General features: G+C 56.1%; 1 long non-coding RNA gene across 1 annotated transcript; it reads left to right on the top strand.

Moving 5' to 3' along the window:
• The first annotated feature begins 886 nt into the window (after positions 1-886).
• LOC142821349 (uncharacterized) lies at positions 887-6,697 on the top strand. The gene is made up of 3 exons (XR_012898148.1): positions 887-2,371; positions 2,648-2,760; positions 6,567-6,697. It is a non-coding gene; the product is annotated as an uncharacterized LOC142821349 (long non-coding RNA).
• The last annotated feature ends 262 nt before the right edge of the window (positions 6,698-6,959 follow it).

Raw genomic sequence — 6,959 nt, 5'->3', positions numbered from 1 at the left:
GTGGCTAAGGACGGTATAAACACCAACGCGTACAATAGAGCGCATAACTTTTTTACGCTTAGGATGTGGCACTGGCTCAACTAGGTGAATGCCAAGCCACCCCCTGAATTCTTCATGGCCGTCGTCCCTGGCGTTCTCTTCAATGCTTTGTATCGGTGTTGAGCAAAAACAAGGTGGGCCTGATTCGTCTTCCTTGTCCGATGCAATGCTGTCCTGGGTCTGAGGGTCAGCTAGAAAGGCATCGTCGAGCTGTTGAGAAATTGCCAGAAAGAAATAATGTAAGACGCTCTGGTCATTTTTTTTTAAAGTTTACTAAATCGCGGTTTCCTAACCCCATGATGCCCCAACTTCGGTGTTTCATTTACCTGTTTGGCTTCTTTTCCATGCATCTTCTCCAACTTCTGGGAGCCGTGGTCACCTTCCTCCTGCAGGCCATCTAGCTCGTCGGGCTGCCTCGTGAGCGGTTGGGTTTTGGCGTCAGATTCCGGTGTATCCATCAGTGGCTGGGCCAAAGGGCTCCCTTCAACTTCTCCTTCCTCCTCGGAACTGTCGCTGATGTAGCGCTTTCTTCTCAGCACCAAAACAAAGTTGGTGAAAGAAGCCATGTTTCCGCTCAGCGTTTGCATGCTCTCTGAAACATGCGCTCTTGGAACAAGATGGCCTCCTTTTGTGTGGCGCTAGAACTTATGGGGAAGTGCTATGCTCTGATTGGCAGAGGGTGTCATGGGAAGCTCTTAGAGGGGTCACACGACCCCAGGTCTGGTCAATGGGTCCTGGAACTGCCCCCCCCGATTGGTCAAAGCAGCTTGCAGGGTGGTCCCACAGGGAAAAAAACCCTTCTTGATTGGTAGAGGGAGGCGGGGCGAGTCTGTAGAGGGAGGCGGGGCGAGTTCTTAGAGGGTCACATGACACCCCTTACTTCCGGTCACCTGTCCCTCTTGACCCCGGATGTGTTACCCCCCAAGGGCGGGACTTCTGGTGACAGGGGGCGGGACTAATGTTTGATTGATGGTAGGGCCCTTGTACTACTTCTCCATTTTAGAACTCACTCCTCAAAATTCAATTCAGGCATAAGAGAGGAAATGAAACTGAGACAATGCCCAGACCAGTCATGAACCCAAACTAGCCCATGTTGTGAGCAGTACCAGGAGTAACCACAGTCCCCCACGTGTGTGTTGGTGAGTGGGAGATGCAAGGGGAGGGCAGTGTGTGTTTGTGAGACTTTGAGAGAGACCCACAATGTGAGAGAATGGTAGAGATTTGAATTGCCAAGATCCCTCCATCCCCCTCTCTCTGTGTGGAGATGGGATACAGGCGTGGAAGGGGAGGGACACCCTGACATCAGCACCCCCTCTTCTCCCTCCCACAACCTGTCCGGAAAGGAGGAGTTTCCCAGGGGGGCCGCTCCAAGGCAGGAGCATCAGGACAGTGGGTGGAAGGGCAACTGAAGTTTCAGTGCTTGATAGCTTGGCATCCAAACCAGTCAGGATCCCCCTGACAGACCAGGAGGGACTAGTTGCAACTTGGGAGGTGAAAGGTGATGGAGGTGAAAGAGATCCCGAAATGGTCACATCCTTGATCCTAAGGAGAGGCAGGAGCAGCAGAATACGGCCCTGTGACGTAGTGAATACCAGAATACGGCCCTTGCTGGTTGCTATGCTGGGCAGTGGGCTGTGGGCGACCTCTGCTGTCTGTAGCATGGCCCAGCAGGGCAGGGGGTGAGTCATTATACAAAGGGGGCTCCAAACCTGTCTGACCAGCTACCCCCCAGGGAGAGAAAGAAAGGAAGGTGAAATGCTGCCCCTGGCTAGGGGGCAGGGCTGGAAGGTTAGTTTCAGTCTGGGAAGCAGGGGAGAAGGAGCTAGGGAGGGGGCTGGGATTGTAGGGCCCAGCCACCCCCCCATCTCAAGGGGGGGTACTGAGGCCTCCTAGCCCCAGTTGTTCTAACCAGATTACCTCTCTGCAGTGCTGTATCCTGGAGAAGCAATAAACTCCTTCTATTCTACTGGCCGGTGGAGTCTGTTCGTGCCATTACGGGGGTGCAGGAGACGGGAAAAACCCAACGTGCCGTCACAGGCCCAAAGATGTCAATGCAGCAAGGACGTCCCCATGCAGAGAAATTGGGAGGGCTGACGGAGTGCTGAAGATCGGGCTGCTTCTCATGAAGCCAATACGGAAGGCTCAACTGATGTGGGGGGTGGGGCTTATCGGCCAGGGTTACCCTCTGTCAGGGCCCATCCCATCTTATTTTCTCTGCAGATCCAGCATAACACCCCTCCCATTGGCCAAGGATCAAGCTTCCTAACCCATGAGAGCTGCGATTGCCTGTTCCTTCAGAGGCACATAAGTGATCCATCGGGAGGGAATGGAGGTGAACCCTGGTGCATTGCCACAGATTAATTGCCCACCCCTGGCTTAGCTCTTAAAGTGTAGGAGGAGTCCTTGAACAGACTCACAGACAGACAGACGCATGAACCTCTACAATATAGAGCTCCATGATTGGGGGAGAGATTTATACAAGACGGGCCATGTGAGGTGTCATTGGAAGCGTGAGGATCGGCCCAATAGGATATGTCCTATTTCTGAGCGTGTCATCTTTGTGTCTGAGGAGAGGAGTACGGACAATGAATCTGTATTTCAAATACAGGACATGGATCTAACCCACGACCAGCGGCGGAGCGAGAGAGAGCCGATGGGCCGTCAACCAAGACAATGGACCATGCCAGAGCTCAGCCTTCTTAGGAACCATTCAGATAACCTGTGAGTAATGGCAGCTGTCGCTCGGCAAATCACACGAGAGCATGTGACCAGATCACATGACACTGAATTTCCTTTAGATCCCCACACATCCATTTTAGATCCATTCCTATCCATAGAGATCTTTTAGTTTTCTCTAGAGACTCATATCTATTGTAGATCTATCCACGTCAATAGAGATCTATTCTAGTTTCCTCTACATCACCACACATCCATTCTAGATCCATCACATTCCATCGGGATCTTTTCTACTTTCTTCTAGTTGCCCAAACATCCGTCCTAGCCCCATCCCTGTCCAGAGAGATCTATTCTAGTTACCTCAGGATTCTCATGCATCGCTCTAGACTCTTCTCCCCAATCTGGCCAGTGCTGGACCCACCTGAACAGGGCTCCACAGCCATTTGGAATGTGGGCCAGGAGCATCGGAGACTAGCCCCTGTGGGAGATGGGATGCGGAAATGGCTGGACCTGTGATGCTCACTACTATGTGTGTGCAAATCCGCCCCGCTTCCACCCCCAACAGGGAGAGGATTCTGTTAAGTTGGGTCCTGCTTTGGGCATGGGGCTGGACTCGGTGACCTTCTAAGGTCTCTTCCTGCCCTAGAGTTCTATCGCTCTATGGAAAGAAATCGCATGCAACCCTTTTCTTGGGGCTCTTTGGGTTGACATGTTGGCCACTGGGAGGTTCGGTGTGTGAAAGGCCCAGGCTTGGGGGAGGAGCATGGGGTGGCTGACAGGATTCAGAGAACCAGGGAAGAGCCGTAATCACAATAAGGAATAAGACCATCTAGGCCCTGCTCCTCAGAGGGGTTTGGGTGCCTAACTCCCTTTGACATCCCAGCCAAAGGCAGATCCCTGAGACTTGCATCAGGAAAGGGGCACTTTCCCAGGTATATGCCCTGCACCCCAATCCCTGAGCCCCTCCCGCATCCTAACGCCCACCCTGAGCCTCAACGCCCAACCTTCTGGCCCAGCCCTCAGCCACCTCCCAGAACTCAAACCCAGACTCGGCACCGCACCGCACTCCTGCCACCAACCTCCCTGGCACTCCAAATATCTTGGCCATAGCCGCACCCCCGGGCTCCTGCTCCCACTGAAGCCCTTGCCCCCTTCTGCACCCAACTCCTGCCTCAGTCCAGACCCCCACATTTTTGGCACCATCCTGGAGTCCAGAGAAGCCAGGAGCCGGTGCCCCCGTCATGGGGTGATCATGCTGTTTTGCACACAGGGGTCTCCAAAATCTACTAGGCCCAGCTCCAAAGGAGAGTCCCCTCTTCACCTCCAAAACCCTCAAAAGAGCCATCTCCTTGCAGCACTGCTGGCCGGACAGGTCTGCAGATCTCCACGCTCTCGATCTGCCCTGGCTTTGCCCACAGTGCGGGGCTGGAGGCTGCTGTCAGAGTGTATGTCTGGCCTGTAGGTTCAGGCCTTGTCCCTCCTGGCCTGCCCCTGAAATCTAGGGGTTAAGGGATCTTGCTGCAGAACAGCCCTGGAGTGTTTCTGAGACTGCTGGCTAGGGTGGGGCAGCGTTAGTCACGTCCACAGTCAGGACCAGGCTGTGAGCCGCTGTGTTTGCCCATCCATTTGCCTGAGGATGTGGCTGGGACTCTGTTGGCCATGGCGCCAGGCCAGGGACCAGAACAGAGAGGAAACCTCCCTCTAGGTGGGCGTGGCCGAGACCTGAGAATTGCCCCAATGGGCATCTCCCCCCATGGCCGATCTCCAGTGGATGTTCCCAGGCAGGAGAGTATGTGGCCCTGTCCCCACCTGGTCCATAAAAGCCTCAGACCGGAGGGAGAGGCTGCATGATGTGCCCAGGATAGATCTGACGATGAAGTGCTTGGTGCTGGGGCTGCTCCCCTGGGCCTTCCTCATGCCCCCCGGGGACTGGGATGGTGAGTGGGGGAAGGGCACTGGGTGTGTGTGGAGAGGGGCCCCATGCAGGGTAGGGGGCTGTGGGTTGAGCGAGGGTCTTCCCCTGACCTGCCTGGGGCCGAGGGGCTAGTGGGACCCCTGCAGCCTCTCCTGAGTATCTCTGAGGCTCTCCGCCTATGCGGATGGGGGGGATCAGCCCACAGGGCTTCTGTGGGACCCCACTGCCAAGCCGTGTGTCCTACTTGGAGACGCCACGAGCTGCTGGTAGGGCGGCTGGGGAAAGACGGAAGGAGCAGATACTGGAGAGGGGCAAGAGCAGGGAGCTAAGGTGACAGGCTTGGAGCTAAGAAACTTGGGATCCTTTCCCAACTCAGCCCAGGATCTCTGGGGGGAACTTCAACTTGTCCATGGGGCTCCTATTTCCATGGGTGGCTGATGGAAATCGGGCACCTAAACCCGCTAGGAACACACCCCTGGGGCCTCAGAATCCCCTTTTAAGAATGAAAATGATTCTGTGTCTGTTGGAACTGGACACTGCTCGGGGAAGGGGTTATGATCCATGCTGGGACTAGCACAGGAAGAAGTCCCTGACCTGGGTCTAGGTCCCACAATAAAGCCAATCGCTGCCATTCTTTAAAGGGGAGATTTTCCAACACTCCCGCCCACCCGCCTGGAGCCTTCTCCCGAGCAGATGCCAGGAGGTTGGTTGTTTTCCGGAGGGACATTCCTACTTTGCATTTTCAACCCCCAAAGGAAGTTTTTCAGCCACCAAAACCCTAGAAAATTCCCAGCCCGGGAGGGAAAGAACCAGGTTGTAGAAGAAAAACATTCAGCCAAGCTGAAGGGCAGAAGGCTTCCATGGGTGGGATTTCTTCCGTCAAAGCCAGTATCCTTGGCATCGGGGATTCATGAGTCAGCAGAGGAGCCTGGCACCTGTGGGTGGGTGGAGAAGCAGCCACAGAAGCCCCGTCCGTGCCCTGCTGGGGACTGGCGAGACCAGCCTGGGGTGACTTTGGCCCACAGTGCAGAGAACACAAGGCAGGGCGATGAGTGCCCCACTCCATGTGCTGGGTAGTGACTCTGCACCCAGCCAGCCCAGAGATGCAGATTGACCCTTTGACCCCATAGGGCGCCCTCTGTGTGGGGCAGAGCAGAGTAGGGATCCAGGGACACCGATCCCCTAGGGGAACGTCTCGGGGATGAGGCTTTGAGGTTCCCAGTTCAGATGGGGAACAGGGTCCCAGTGCATAGAGGTGAGGGGGCTCTCTGTATGGACCTGGTCTCCCTCCAGGTATGATCACTGGGGTCAGGAAGCCCAGCCCCACTCCACGCCCTGCATGGCCTCTCTGAAAATACAACAAAGAACCAAGACAACTCTCTGCGGTGGGTTGCTGCTGGAGGAGAATTTTGTGCTGAAGGCGGCTCATTGCCAAGCAGGGTCAGTTCCTTTGGGCTGAGATGTAGGACCAGGGGAGGGGAAGCTGGGAGCTCTGGTCCCAGTATGGGGGCAGGGGAGGGGAGGGGGCAGCCAGGCTGGGGGAGTAGAGCCAAGGGGTCTGATCTGCTTAGGGGGCATTGGTGAGTCTCTAGGGGCCTCTGCAACCCACTGCCCAGCCCCAGTGCTGGGTAAATTCATGGGGCTACAGGCAGTGAGACCAGCTGGGGTCTGGCCCATGGCCCAGCATGGGGCAGGGAGGGGTCACAGTCCCAGGGCAATTGTGCAGGGTTCTGGGCTGGGGGACTGGGCATCTGGAGGTATCTGGGAGGGAGGAGTTGGCTGTGGGGAGCTGGCATCCAAGCACAAAGGAAGGAACCTGAGACCCAGCCAGACAGCATCGCGCTGCCCTGTCCCAGAAAATGAGAATTTGAGCCAGCGAAACACGTATTCAGCTCCCTCCCAAACGCCCCACGTGGGCTGCTCTCGGCTTTTACAGCAGCATCGCTGTCGTCCTGCGGGGCCCACACCATCAAACAATGGGAACGGAGTCGGCAACGCATCCGTGTGCAGCAACAGTCCCTCCCCGTGCAATACAACAGGGAGACGTCAAACAATGACATCATGCTGCTGCAGGTACCGCTCCATCCCCATCCCCCACCCCCCAGTGACCTCACACTGCTGCAGGTACTGCCCCCATCCCATCCCCCAGTGATCTCACACTGCTGCAGGTATCACCCCCCCATACCATCCCCCACCCCCAGTGACCTCACACTGCTGCAGGTACCTCCCCATCCCATCCCATCCCCCCGCCCCCAGTGACCTCACACTGCTACAGGTACCACCCCCATCCCATCCCCCGCCCCCAGTGACCTCACACTGCTGCAGGTAC

Source organism: Pelodiscus sinensis, chromosome 30 (genome assembly GCF_049634645.1).
Source record: "Pelodiscus sinensis isolate JC-2024 chromosome 30, ASM4963464v1, whole genome shotgun sequence".
Lineage (NCBI taxonomy): Eukaryota > Metazoa > Chordata > Testudines > Trionychidae > Pelodiscus > Pelodiscus sinensis.
The sequence above is the reverse complement of the archived record's forward strand: the minus strand, read 5'-3'. Positions and strand labels throughout refer to the sequence as shown.